Genomic DNA, 15764 nt, shown 5'->3' with positions numbered 1-15764 from the left:
ATTTTTAACCTTCAGCCAGAAGGTCAAGGTGTCGTTTTAAAAAAGATATTACCAATCTCAGCCAAAGGTTGAGATTGTCTGGCTGGGTTCATGATAAAACAGGAAAGACCAATAAAGTATTTTTCTTTTAGCCAAAACTAGATTTAAATTCTTAAATAATTTATTTCAACATGTTTAAACCCAAACCATCTTCCCCTTTTTAATAAAGAAATAAAAAAAAAGTCCAAGATAAAATGTCTAAAACACTATAAGTCTTTTGAAAGAAAAAAAGAAATGCACATTAGAAGAAGGACCCATAAATTCCTGACCTTTTATCTCAAGTGAAGGGATCATTTCAATTCATTTAATCCTTGTGGTTCACAGAAATGTAAGAATGTGCAATGAAAAACATGAATACTTTTATCAGCCAGCAGCAGAAAGGATGATGAAGAATGGCCTGGGTTCTTTTTGAAGGGAGAGGGAGGCCATGTTTCATGTCTCCGATGTGTCGAATTCTTTTTTAAAAAGGTCCATGGAAGACATGCACATAAAAGGTATACACGATCTGCTTACAAACTTCAGCACTCAAGAATGTAGCTGGCAGACGTCTCAACGGCAGATGAAATACAGAAAATATAATGTCAGTATATTGACATGGCTTCCTTTCCTGACACTGCATTTAGAGTCTGCCAATAGAAATTTATGAAGACAGTCTAGGAATTTTTCAGTGGTCTCTTTAAGTACGAGGAAAGGTATCAAAGTTTCTTTTCCACTCTCAAAGTTTTCTGCCTAGCAATGTCTTAGTAAGCTGGTGGGTTGGGCTTTGGACATTTACAGTGATAAGCTTTCTTCACAAACCTAGAGTATGACACTGTGAATACAGCAGTAAACTGCATGAAAGTTTAAATCAATTTATTCAGTACACTTTAGTATGTCTTTTTTTCTTGTTTCCACTTTTCATGTGTATGAAGTATATGTGCACATGAATGTTTTTGCATGTATGTAGGGTGTATGCATGGATGCACTTCTGCATGTAGAGGCTGAGGTTAGCGTCTAGGCTCATCCTCATTCATTCTTCCCACCTCCTTCATTGACTTCAGGGCCTCTCAGTCAATCCCCAGAGCTCACTGATCAACTAGTCTAATAGGGCAGCTTGTTGTGAGGATTTTTCTGTCTCCATCTTTTCAGGACTGAATTACAGTCGGATGCCCATAGCCCACCTCACGTTTACTCAGGTTTCTGTGAATATGAGTTCCAGTTTCTCATGGTTTCCAGAGAAGTGTTTAACTGCTGAACTCTCTCTTCAGCCTCTCTAATATGTCTTCTGATTTCCCTGACCTATTACAGTATTTGATCACTCTAATAGATCATATCACATATGATCTACTAGCCCCAATACATAAAGTGAAAATGTTTTGTCAAATTTAAACACGTTCATATTAGAAAAATATATTTCCTGAGAAGCCAAATATTGTAAGCTGTCATGACCAGAAAAACACTAAAAAAACCTTATTTTTTAAAATTTAAGATCAAAGTGAAATTGAAATACAGTATGTTCTAAATTCGATGACTGTTTTTCAAATAGATACAAATGCATCTCTCTGGCTCTTAACAACTACTATCTACTTTTCGTCAATATATATTAGAACTGGCTGCTTTAAGACTGGCTACAGATATAACTGTAAATGTGGGGTCTGAATGAAACTGTAATGGTAGATTCTTAACACACATGTGTCTAAATTGAGAATAGACATTAAAGAGTGGTCTGTAACATGACTAAACACTTGGGTTACAATGGTGTGTCACGAGGCTCATTAGTGATAACAAATGGACTCTTTTGGAAGTGGATGGTGGTCCATTTCCATCTTGAATCTGCTGCTTTCCCCTGGAAGAGGATATGAATAACACAGTAGTTCTATGTCTATAGGATGGACGGCTTATGGCATGCTTTGATAGTCTTCTCAGTTTTGCTACACAGCTACCTACACTTGCTCTAAAAATAGTCTCAAATAAAACAGTGGTGGTCGATGAGTTACTTTGAAAATTAAAGCTAAAGATTCATATTTTTAAAAACAACAAGCAGGATTCTAAAGAAATAGGTACTGTGTTCAAATGAGGCTTTGAGGAATAAATTATCTTAATTAGTTTGTGTCTGATATTACAATTAAATTCCCTGACACAAAGGAACTTAAGGAACAAAGTGTTTGGCTTACAGTAGTAAAGGAGAAACAGTATATCATGGTGGAGGTGCATGGACGTAGGAGCATAAGGCCAGACCCTCATTAGCAGTATGGAAACAGAAAGTAGGTTTCAAGTTGTAAAACCTCAAAGCCCACCTCCAGTGGCCCACCCCAACGATGCACTTCCTTCAGCAAGACTCCATGTCCTAAAGGTTCTATAACCTTCGTAAACAGTTCCACTTAGGAAACAAGTGTTTGGATACATTTGACATCCAAACCATTATAATTTTTATTCAATAAGATTAGTAAATAAATGTGCTATGACAGACATATAGATTTATGTACTTATAGACTTCAAGTTACAAAGAAGAGGTAATGGATAACATTCGAATTGCTTAAAGCTAAAAATTTTTCAGAGTTCTTGCCCATAATTAGATTAAGTTGTAGGCATGTGAAATACTGGAGTGGTGGGGGTAGGGTGATTTGTTTCTGAAGGGCCTATAAATTAATTTGCAAGAATATAAACTCAACTAAAATGGTTACCAGTAAAGCAGGAGTCTGGAAAAAAACATTCTGTTCACTCAATAAACCTTGCTTCATCTCATTTTCTTAAAGCTTTAGGATTCGATTAAGTGTTAAAGGCTGAAAAGGTAGAAGCCATGGTTGTAATTAGACAATAACCAGATCATTATTTTTTTCTATTTATATATAAGGCTTATTAGAGTAAAAAGCTAGTTTCTGGAAGGTTTTAAAATGTAGTATATTCAAATATTACATTGTAGATCTCACACTATTTGTGATCAAGTAAGTCTGTAACAGCAACAACAAAAACAAAAAAAAATGCATGTTTCAGTCACATTTGATAGATAAATGTGTGGCTGCATTTCTCTAGAATTAACTTCCTCAATGTCAATGCTAACCAGTTGTGAACTCGAGTAGGGAAGATCACTGAAGCTTCTGTCAAGCATTTTAAAACTTCTTATCAATAGTTGCTCTCATTGAATTAAGAAGAGAATGAACTTTATATTGTTTGGGAATTAAATTGGGAATTAGTCCACTGCTAATGCTCCTTTGCCCTCAGTAGAGATGACCATCTCATGAGTATGATGTGCAATGAATGATCTGAAACAATAACAACATGAGACCATTGTAAGGAATAGTAGAACACTTATGGAGCCCAGGAGGGCCAGGACGTCACATGACATGTCATGTGACCCTAGTCACATGACAGCTGCCAAACATGCTAAAGCCCTACTATGTAAACTTCTTCATCTGAAAAGAGTGAAGCATGATACCAATCCCAACATGCGTTCTGTAAAACCACAATAAAGTTCTAAAGAAAGATTAAGTGTTCAATTAACATTTATTGATTGTCCCCATGGCAGATACAACATCACTAGGTAATTTTTCAGTGTAGCTTAACAGAAATCTACATTGAAAACTATACTAGGCTTACACAAAGAAGCCTCTCACATATCCTGTAATCTGTCAACATATTATTAGGGGACAGTGAACATAGATTCCAAGACGTGAAAACAAAAGAAAACATCAGAACAACCAATATATTTGTTTATCTGCTTAGTTTTTAATAGTCATCAGAGAATAGTTTTCCTTCTTGTCTACAAATACTGTCAACTTCCAACTATTTATTCCTTGCCAAATTAGGATTTTCAGAAGTCTGGGAGGGAGACATAACAAAATTGAGCTTAGTTTTGGGCAAGATGAGATTGATGCCTTCTGCTTTGGTTTATTTTCCCAAAGAATCAAGTGGAAACTACTGGACAGCTTATCCAATGGGTGAAGCTCCTTTGTCCTCATGATAACTTCTTTATCATGTTTAGTGTCTGTTCCTATATAGTATAACTGTAGGTTTCCAAGGATGGATTCCATATGGCGCAGACTGAAATGTGTGGTCCTGATAGATCTGATAGACCTAAGGTCCTGATATGCACTCTCCAGCTCAGAAATTTTGCTTATTGACAGTCTCCATAAGTCAATGAAGTTTTTCAGGAGTTTTTCACAATAAACAAAACTATTTTCACAGAAATGTCAAATGGAACAACTAAAAATCACAAATTCAAAAGATCCAGCATATGGCTTTCTTCCATGTCTTCTTCAAGCCAGCTTCTCCAAAATAACAATCTTACCTTCTGTTAATGAGGAAATCCCTTCAAGGGACTTAATCTAATACTAGTCAGATGATATATGCATATGTAAATGGGAAAGATAAATAACTTCAAATTCTCTCTCTCTTTTTTTTTTTTCTGGAAGTTAGCAAAATTCTACTATGGCAACTGTCTGTGGGCTTCTTCTATATGAATCAATGGATTTCCTTTCCTGGACTGGCAAGATGTCTCATTGGGTAAAGGTTCTGCTGTCAAGCTCGATGACACAAGTATAATCGCTGAGATACACGTGGTAGAAGGAAAAGACCAACATATGTAAGTAGTACTTATACTTCCAGACATTTGCCACAACACAGATGTAGTTAGGCCTGGAATTTCTCATGAACTTAGAAATAAGACTCAGACTTAACACTTATTTACAAATACCTTGGCCGTAGAGCTAGGCTCTACTCTGACTAGACCATAACTAAAGATAACCTATTTATTTTAACCTACATTCTGCCATGTGGCCACTTACCTGTGCTCAGCTACCATGTGTCTGTCTCCTCACATCTTACTGGCCAATCTCCTGGCCAGCTTTATCCCAGAATACTTTCTCTCTCAGAAGTCCCACCTCTATTTCCTGCTTAAGCCTTCAGGCCACAGGCTTTTTAAATTGTCAGGTGATGCATCCATACAATACACAAGATGGTCTCTCCACATACATGTCCCTTTCTCCCTAAATAAAGATAAATAAATATAGTCTTGGCATGATGGTGGATGCCTTTAACCCCAGCATGCAGGAGGCAGAATATGTGTGTGTCTTTCAGCTTGGTCTACATAGGAAATTCTAGAACTGCCAGGGATACAAAGTGAGATTCTGTTTTTGTTTGTTAGTTTAAACTTTAAATACAAACAAATATGTACATTGTTGGAGAGATAGATCCTAAGTTAAGAGTAGTTCATAGAGTGGCCACATGAGCAGAATCTTCTAGTTCTCTGAAAGTAGAAGCAACAGAATCTAGTGTTGAATCTGGCACACTGATTTTAAACCTCTTTTTTTTTTTTTTTTCTTATTATACAACTTGGGGCAGAGATAACTATAAGTGTACAAACTACTTTTCAATATATCAAAAACATAGTACTTATGTATTATTAGGAGGCAATCAGATATTTATACAGCATCTGATACAGTATGTGTAATATAGTTTGCCCAATAAATAATAAGTACTTACTAGTGTTGGGGTTTTGGTAATTATTACCAAGAAATCTGGTCTTTGTAAGTAGTTTCTAAAACTATTCATCCATGCATGCAGGGAGCACTTGTAAGTAATCCTAGCCTGCCCTTTCCATGCAGTCTGTACTGATATACATGCCCGACTGACACATGAAATGATACACAAGCTGCCAGGATGCACTTAACACTAAACTGAAAAATTGCCCCCTCTGTTCCCTGCATCTGATGTCACCTAGATCAGGCTTAATCCCTCCCTTCAAAGGAAACCATTAGAGCATCCAAACGATTAATTTGTATGCTGCTTTAGCCTTTTCTCCAGAGTCAATATTTTCAGGTCTCTGCATCATACTCTCATTTTAAGGTTTCAAGATGTTTCAGCATGATCATCCTTGCATGACAGAGGAAACAGATCCGGGTAGATTTTAATTTTTAACTAGTTGGTGATATATACTCTTGGGACAGAAAGAAGAGATACAAGCATGCAATCATTTCAGAACACAATTTAATGAAGAAATCAATCTCACCATGCTAATAGTATACTATATGATCTTGTATTTCAGAAATGCATATAATGAACAGATTCTTATTTTAATGTAATATGTTTACATGTAGTATGTTCCTGCAGTAATGTCCCAAACGTGGGATTTGCAGCATCTTCCAGAACTCTCTTTTAAAATATTGTCCAGTCTCCCTGGTGTATCCTCCAGATCTCTCTCTCTTTCCCAGGGACCACATAATCACATAATTTTTTCACATTAATTCCACAAGCAAGGTGACTGCTTAAAAGCAAGTTTAAGCTCTACTGAATTAATGTTCTTCATTTTACCTACTCTGGAAATGATTAAGTGGAGCTTAACCTTCCTACAGTGGTGAGATTTAATATCCTTAGCCATACTATAAATAAGGAGCACATTAATCCAACGTTGTTACTGCTGTATATGCATAGCAATGCACTTGAGTTCATCAGTAGTATGTTTGACGATTGTTCTTCTCCTTCATCCACAGCAGAAGACAAGTGTGTGAAGCCTGCAGTCTAGGTCATGTGCATCTTGCCTGTGTGTGTGTGTGTGTGTGTGTGTGTGTGTGTGTGTGTGTGTGTGTGTAGGGGTGTAATCTACCAGTGTTCCAATAAATAAGTGCCAAATAGGATTTATTTTCATGAGTTATACTTTTCATGTTCCCGTTCTATTTCCATTTTAAGTTTGTTTTCATCTTGACAAGGTAATAACTGAACCACACAGATAAACTTTTAAAGAAGATCCATCAGGAACTGTTAATCTTTAGAGAGACCAGGCCAGACCTAACTGATCCTTACCTGGAGCTTTGTACTCAAAGCTACACTGTCTTTGTTTTCATAACTAAAGGCTTTCAAACAATTCAAATAGCCTCAGTCTTCATCTGTGGATGGTACATTTTCATTTGTTTGTTTGTTTGTTTGTTTGTTTACATTTGGTTTGTTTTTAACCTCAATTCAGATGTCTGTCACTCTACACCTTATTCTATCGAGGCAGGGTCTTTCACTGAACCTGGAGCTAGGTTGGCAACCAGGTAGCCCTGGCAATTTTACTGTCGCTCCGCCTCAGGATTTGAGTTACACATGCATGTACCTGTGTACCACTTTTTGAGTGGGTCCTAGGGACTGCATTTAGGGCCTTAGGCTTCAGGCAGCAAGTATTCGTATCCAGTGAGCCACCTACCCAGCCTACCCTGATGTTTAATGCACATTTAATTCTATAATGTTTAAATAAAGTTAACCATGACGATTTCTCAACCTTTCCTTTTAGATTTTTTTCGTTACATTTATTTGTTTGTTTGTTTGTTGTGGAGAGGAGCACGTTTCACGGCGCAAAGGTGAAGGTCAGAGAGCAACTCATAGGCAGTTGGTTCTCTTCTCCCACCATTAGGTCCCCAGGATTGAACATAAGAATGTTAGACAAGTGCCATCACTCGCTGAGCCATCTTGCTGCCATTCATTAATTTTTAAGGTAAAAACATTCGTATAATTTTAAATGTCATATCCAAAAATAATGCTGTGTTTGCCAATTGGACCTCGGCTTCCTTTCATTTCCATTGTTTTCTTCTATTTCATTTTTTTTTTTTTTTACTATTTTTTGTGCTTGATATCCATTCACTTTTAACATTTCATTAAGGATGAAGTTTGGAAGGACATTTGCCCTCTCCTTCCCTGACTTAATTTACTGAGCATTTTCTGTCCCAATTACATCCACAGAAATCCCAGCCTATCCTTTATTTACATGGCAGTCAATGCCTTTCAAGGCCCTAGTCCATTTACATATCAGCCAGACCCTAGGTTGGCTCCCTCATTTGGATGAGAATCAGTATAAAATACATCACAATCTATAAGACCTTTAGACTGAGGGTTTGGATTCCAGCAAGGCTTTTTAATAAATTTTCAGAATCTTTGGTTTCTCATCTTCATGAGGGAGAAGCTACTAATATTCATTCAAAGTTTGCTTCAAACATTAAATCAGTTCATGCATCTATTACAGTAAGCCCAGTGTCTAGCACGTAATAAAAAATACAAAAACAGGTTGCCAGGAATACAAATAAACCTCTAACCTCATTCAGAAGTCAATGTCCCTTTAACCTTATGGTAAAAGTAAAATGGGTATTTTCTAAAATGTTCTGTCATTTCCTATAATGAATAATCTTGTAAGCTGCTTTGTGGAGTTTTCCCCCTTAGGACTTAAAAGGTAATATTTCTCTCCTTTTAGCTGTGACTATATTGCCCTTCTCCTGCCCCCTCATCCTTAAATGATAAATGAACTTTTGGAGACCATAAGATATACTATAATTATTTTTATCCAGCTATAGAAAAAGAATCCATACCTCTTCCAGACTGTCATCTCATTCATGTGCACAAGTATATTTCTTCTAGAAGGTGGGAGGGGATGATTTCCACTGAAAACACCCTTGCTGCTTCTGTCAGGTTAAACCATGGTTTCCATGTGGGTTTTCGTTTACATTCAGAGGACTTCAGCATTTTTTGAAAATAAATAGGAATCCATCTTGCTATAGTGAACTATTAGAGGATTATTTTGTTTTGAAAATTCTGTATTAGTAAAAGCAATTAAGTGTGAAAACTTTTCCAACAAAGTGAAATCTTTTGCAGATACTTTAGTGTGCTCTTTCCTTCATTTGAAGTAAGAACTTTTATTTTTCTACTGAATTCAGTCATTGGATATAAGGTTTTTCATATAACATGAAGTTAGTATCGTGGGGCTTATTTCTATAATGACATGTAACACTGGCCATCTATTTAATGACCATCTCTCTTGTTTCAGTGTCAGAAGGTCCTTGAGCAGTCTTTAATGAGCACACACACTACAATCTGAGAACAGTTGCAACATTCATCAAGCTTACGAAAACACCCACGTAAATATTTTCCGAGAATGAAGAAAATTGGGCAGGGTGGAAACAAAATAAGGTAAACCTGTTACAGAAGAAAAACTATGAGATAAAAATTATGAGCAAAGAGTTACATTGAGCTTCACAGTAACTGCAAAGCAGTTCACTCGGACCTCAGATGAGTTCATTTATGTGTTTTGCTGCTGTTTGCCTCTTTTTAGTTAGAAAGGCCGAGTGAGAATATATGGAAGCCAGACTCGGCTTACAATATGGCTTACATATTGACAACTGTGCTGTTGCTTCATTTGCCAATCAAGTTAAAGAAATAAAGGTTCTCTTCATTAAAATATAATTCTTAGTTTGTAATCTGCATTGATTCAACTGAATTGTTATGAAGCATGACTTCTGTGTCGTGGAAAGTCATAAAGCATGGACAGTGCAGGAGCCAGTGCACAGTTATCCTTATTAAGATCAGGGAACAGAAATGAACTAAAGTCCTGCTTTTTTTTCCCCTTTTGTTTCAACTTAGAACTAAGTTCTCTGCTCTTCAAGTCCATGGAGACCTTAGAGAAAGCTTTTGCTATTGAGACAAAGGACCAACCTGATAAACTTACATGCATTAAGATATTAATAAAAACCCAACTGACTTGCATTCAAACCTGGTACACAACTCAAAATCCTTGTTCTAGTCAATCCTATCATTGTGAGCAAATCACTGGTCCTTGTAACATGTACTGACAGTCTTCTGCTTGATCAAATGACTAAAGATTCCTAATTTTAAAGTGAGATTCCAAATAATGGAATAAATAAATGCTATATAATAACCACAATGTGAATTGCATTCACCTAAAATCGCAGCACTAATTTTGGTATTATTCCTTATATGATTCTCCTGCATTATTCTTATGTTGTAATAGACTATGTATAAAGACAAGTGAATCATTCAATATATTAAATTTATATGCAAATTAAATATACATGTATAGCTTAAGCTACTCATAACCTATGAAATATACCTTATTTCTATGACAGATTGATAAAATATGAATGTTTCATTTCTTCAGGTTTTCACTATAGCCTTCTATGGTAAGAAAGAGTCTCCATTCTAAGTTAGGGTCTAATTAGAGGCTGCTATTCTGTTCAAAGGTGCCTATTTTTGATGATGTTTGCGTGGTCACTACACATGTCATTTCTTGGTCAGAACTATTGCATGGTAGAGTGTATTTTAAAGCTGCTGGACAGAAAGCTTGAAACAGTTTGTTTCTACTGAGTGTAGATACCAGACCCAAGGCGAGAGGACAAGTAAGGCTAGTGGAAATCTGGAGTCATCATTAGGAAGAGAGAGAAGGAGAGAGAAAGAGAGAAAGAGAGAAAGAGAAAGAGACGGGGGGGGGTAGGGTCATCTGAATCGTGCTAATGGGAAATTTCATGAGTCATGTGTGAGGATGAAATCAGAGGAACTTCAGAACATGGGTAAAGGGGAGTGAGAAAGGTAATTGCTGAGGTGCTCAGGCAGGAAGAAAACTGGAAAGAAATGATCACGAGGTTGGAACAAAGCACAAGGTTTAGAAAAGTCCCATGGTGATAGAAGGTCGACATTGTCCAAGAAAACAGTACAATTCTTGGGAAAGTTTAGGTTCCCCTCTCTCCTTCCTTCCTTCTCTTTTTGTGTGATGTTGTTGCAGTTGTAAGACAGAGTCGACTGGCCTCATCTCTAATTCAGATCTTCCAGTCTCCTTATCACTGAGATGATTGGCATGTGCTACCATGCCCAGCTAAAATGGGTGTTTTAAGTTTCTCTGTAAAAGTCACTGTTGGTCATGAACATACTGCTGTTCAAAGTACAACACCCCTGGCTCAATTACAGTTTTAGTCTTTTCTATTTGTAGCAGCAGATACAAACAAGAGCGTTAAAGATTACTGTTAATAGGAGAGGTTTTTGTAGCAAACATTTCAAGACATAACATGTGCAGCTCCCACATTCCTCATCTACTGTGGAAAGAGCCGAAATCATTTTGTGTGGAATGAGCACCAAGTCATTTTCATCCCTATAACTCTGGCTGTGCGGATGATAGGACTGTCCTGGGTGAAACAGAGGCCCAGAAGGCACTTCCCCACAGACATTAATCATCAGTCAGGCACGTCTAATGTGAAGAATATGATAAAGCAAATGCATCAACCCTACATTTATGATGCCATCATTTTTGATTATTCATCACTCATGTTTTATTAGCTAAAATCTGTTTTTATTGCCAGGCCACTGCTTTATCTGGTTGTTTTCTCAAATAAAACTGAATTAAGGTGGTATTCAAGACACTGGTTTTCATACAACCAACAAACAATTTGAAAATACAGAAGCAAAATCAGCTCATTATTGAATTATGTCCTGTTGATAAATTATTAAGTGTTTGTCTCGGTGTCTAACATGGAACTATGTTTCTGAACCACTGACATTGATTACTAAATGAAACTGAGCTAGGACTACACACGTGCATATAAATAAATAAATAAATAATATAAATAAATAATATAAATAAATAAATAAAAACACGTGCATCCTGGTGTGAAGTGTTATATTTGGGGTTGTACAGACCCCTGCTGTCCAGACTGATGCTGAAAAACAGATTTAAGTGACTTCCATGGTTATGGATAAAAATAGAGGTTTCAAAACCTCATCCAAATCCTCCCAGTAGAAAAACATAGAAAGTTTCAACAATGGTAAGCTTCAGAATGCACTAAAAAAGGAGTGATTAAGATGATGTGTCCCTATACGCACACAACACACCCATACAAGTAAAGTAAAAGTAATAAATTTTAAAAATTCTATGTCTACATTTTCACCAATTATTTCATAGAAGTGTCATAGAGGTATAGGTTTTCAACAAACTCTCATGCAAGGGGCAACGGTCACAAAATCACTGACTTGTTGATTAAAAATGTTTTTGAGAGCATGTTATGTCCCAAATAATGGACTATAACATAAAGATCTTAGTCTGTAGGAGACCAGAGATAGCTGGGATAATAATCAGTTTGTGTTGAGATGTGTCTGACCATAAAACTAGTCTTTCTATGTGCTCAAAGTTCTTTTCTCAAAGGACAGGCTGTTTCACATGACCTGAGAGAATAAGGAACTCTGGGAAGAAGAAAATGTGAACTCCTTTTCCAATAAGTTCCAATGAATGTCTTAATATTATAGGAGTGGCCTTGGTAACTTAAAATAGTAGACATATTTACACCATGGAAACTGGCAAACATAGCAAAGTCCAGCCTTATTTCCTTCTGGATAGATGAAGATTACAAGTACTCTAGCGCTTGTCACATTGCTATCAAAAGTCAAACACTGACAGACATATCACAAATTATGCAGAGAACTTATTTAATGGGTAGTAGCTCACTTTCCTTCCAGGAGATGATGAAGAATCTCTCTCTCTCTCTCTCTCTCTCTCTCTCTCTCTCTCTCTCTCTCTCTCTCTCTCTCCTTTCTCAAACCTGGTACTTGGATGAGTGTTGTATTTTTGGACACACAAGATGGAATTTTTCCAGGCAAACAAAGAATGGACTAAGAGCAGCATTCCTCAGTAAAATGCAGATGAAGGGTGCACCTGCCTTTGAGTGAGTCCCCAAAAACCAACCTAGCAGAAGCAAAAGTGTATGACCATGTCATATATGGCCTACTTCTACTTTTAACACGTGACATATTCTGACCTCTGACCTCAATGACAGACACTAAGAACCATGTCAAAACAGGCTTTAGTTTTCTCAAAAGGGTAATGAGAACAGAAACTGGTCCCTATTCAGAACTTCTCACTGACAAACAGCCATTGTGAGAAAATGACGTTCCTAAGTCCACCTGTTCAGCATCAGTGGTGAACCATGGCAACACACACACACACACACACACACAAAACAATTTGCAAAAATGTGACAATTTTGATCAGGAGTCACTTAGTGAGCTCTGTGATACACTTGGGACTTACAAATTCTTTTAAGCAATTAAAAGTTTAAAAGTATAAAATTACATACGTACACATAGGTGCAAAATATAAAAGTATCTCTGTTGAATATAATACCATTCTTAAATAATTGATATTACCTTGGGGAGGCAAGATTAATGAACACACAACAAAGTAAATCGATCACATTTAAATTAAAAGTTGTATTAAATATCAGGTGTCAATAAAAAAGAAGTAGGAGATACATAGCCGGAAGTGGTAGAGGAAACGGAGTATGATATGAAACTTTATAGATTGGATTTTCTTTGTTTCCACTTATTTGTTTCAATTTTCTCAAAGGTTAAAAAAATGATGTCTCAAACAGCAAAGGATCTAGCAATGAAGCACAGAGGTCCCAACCCTGAGGTCAGCAAGCTGGACCAGGCCCTGGAGAAAAGTTGCACCCAAGAACAAGTGGGAAAATTCTCTCAGGAGTACAATTTGTTTCCAGTGTATGAACAATAACATATTAGTCTGCAATGGACTAAGTTCCAGAGATTATCAAGGGAACTAGCAGTTGTTAGCACTCCTACCTCTATCTGGATGTAGCTGACTTACAAAGTGTGCTTACTGCCCAGGCAAGTTGGGGAATAGTCATATGCATTTGGTAGACTACAATGAATGAACTATCAAATTAAAAGACAAAAATATTGTCAAGACAATAGGTCACATTGGACTGCAGGAAGGACCACTCCTTGAAAAATAATAAAGAGAGAAAGAGAATTTCAAATGCCAAATGAGAGATTTTTCTAGAGTTTGCTTTATGAGTAATGTGTTATTAATAGAACCATTTCTCAAAATAAGCTAAGAGGTGAATTTGAAACTATACTTATGGTATCTGCCTAAATATGATTTTTAGTATAAGTATAACCTCTGACTCTCGAATTTTGCTTAGTTATACCTCACATTTTGTGAACGTTTATGCTTTATATTATGTCTAAAAACAGCAATTCTACCTGTAGGCTTTAATTCTCAAACACAGTTCTCTACCTAGAAACTCTTCTTCTCCAAATACAAATAGTGTAACAGATTGTATTTTATGTGTATATCTTTTTTATGACATAAGCAACTACATTTAAATGTGCAAAAAACTTTACTCTGGGTAATTTGCATCCTCATATCCTATTATAGAGTCTCCCATTTGAATTTCCATCTGGTCTCTAATATCTTTTGTGTTTATTATTGCTTTAATGAGATAATCTTGCTTTTACATACCTAGATTTCATTACAATTTGGAAAGAGCAGTCTCTACCTTGATTTTACTCTCATAAATACTTTAAAGTTAACCTTAGTGCTTAATGTAATCTACTAAGAGATAATTACAAAATAGTAAGATAACAAGAAATGCTGAGGCAAAAACCTAAGAGCTGGTCTTTATTCCTCAAAATCAAAAAATGATAAACAATTTCTCTTTATAAGATTAATATTTGGCTATCTTTTACTTAAGATTTACCCAGACACAGTAAATATATTGACACATCTTGGACTAAAACGGAATTTAAAAGAGTTAAATTATTATTGCTGACTTTATCCTTGAGGACTGGCAAGGCTTAGGTTGATAATTCAGTTCTTATTTAACAGTTGTTTATGTTATCTTCAGTCTGTGCTGTCAACCAAAAGTTTGGCTTTCTTTGCAATGACTGAAAATCACTTCTATAACTCAGACAGAAAATGCTCATTGTAAAGAAATTATGGTCCATATCTACCTGAAGGCTTACTTGCTGATAAAGACGCTTTCCCATAAGCCCAGGCTGCTGATAAAATTTCCTCTGCTTTTGAAGCCTTGTGTTTTTCAAGTAGAAGAGTCAATCCTTTCTGACTTCTCAACATGACAGAGTCAGATGACAACTAAATAAGGAGGCATTTCCAACCTCCTTCCCCTCGTGAGCACGCGCTGCTTTGTGGAGTGGCTGACACTTATTAGCTCTTTTCACTCTAGATGTCATAGTACCCATTGGGACTTAACGAGAAAGTACATTTGGGAAAGGAAGGTTAATGGTGTGTCTCTAAATGCAAGTTTGCTATATTTTGTTAGGTGGATCTTTACTAACACCAACAATAGCTTGTGTGCCAGTGCCTCCTGGGTGGCAACGCATCTCTCCCCATTTTAGCTCATCCTTACATCAACCTTCTAAGACAATGATCTGCTTCATGAGTGACTGAACCTTAAGTCATAAACAGCCGTTACCAGAGCTCATAATCAGTGACTTCAGATTTACTCTCTGACATTCTCTCCTAAAGCACTTAATATGCATGCATTTTGCCTTTTCTATTTCCATGAGATTCTCCATACTGTGAAATTCCTGGGTCAAACTCATCAATACCAACACAATTTTCCCTAACTCTTCATCTCTGAGATTACAACAGTTACTTCTTTTCACAGTTCACAATCTCCATTTCCAAAAATTTTAGCTTTAAAGGGTATAAATATGTTTATATTATTACTTATTTTAAAATGCCTAGGAAGTCATTCACTGTTTTCAGAGTAGACCTTCCCATCCTAACAATAATATACAAAGTCTCTAGATGGACCTCATAATATTCCAGACTTTTCCTTCATGCAACACACACACACACACACACACACACACACACACACACACACACACACACACATCTTCTGGAATTCGTTTTATCATTTAAACCAAAAAAAAAAAAAAAAAAAAAAAAAAAAACCCACAAAACTCCTATGTATTATCTAGTAACTACTGAGACATCACTCTACCCTGTGATGGCTCTCAGACATCTCTAATACTGGTTAATACTGGCCTTTGTTCCAAACTAAAGCCTTTAAAATTTTCATCTGTGGTTATCACTTTTGGTCTCATTTCTTCAGATATGCTATTCAAAACAAGTTAGAGCCCACAGAACAAACTGTATTTACCATCTTAGTTTCCCTTGG

This window comes from Arvicanthis niloticus, chromosome 15 (assembly GCF_011762505.2).
Source record: "Arvicanthis niloticus isolate mArvNil1 chromosome 15, mArvNil1.pat.X, whole genome shotgun sequence".
Lineage (NCBI taxonomy): Eukaryota > Metazoa > Chordata > Mammalia > Rodentia > Muridae > Arvicanthis > Arvicanthis niloticus.
This window is presented reverse-complemented; position numbering follows the sequence as displayed.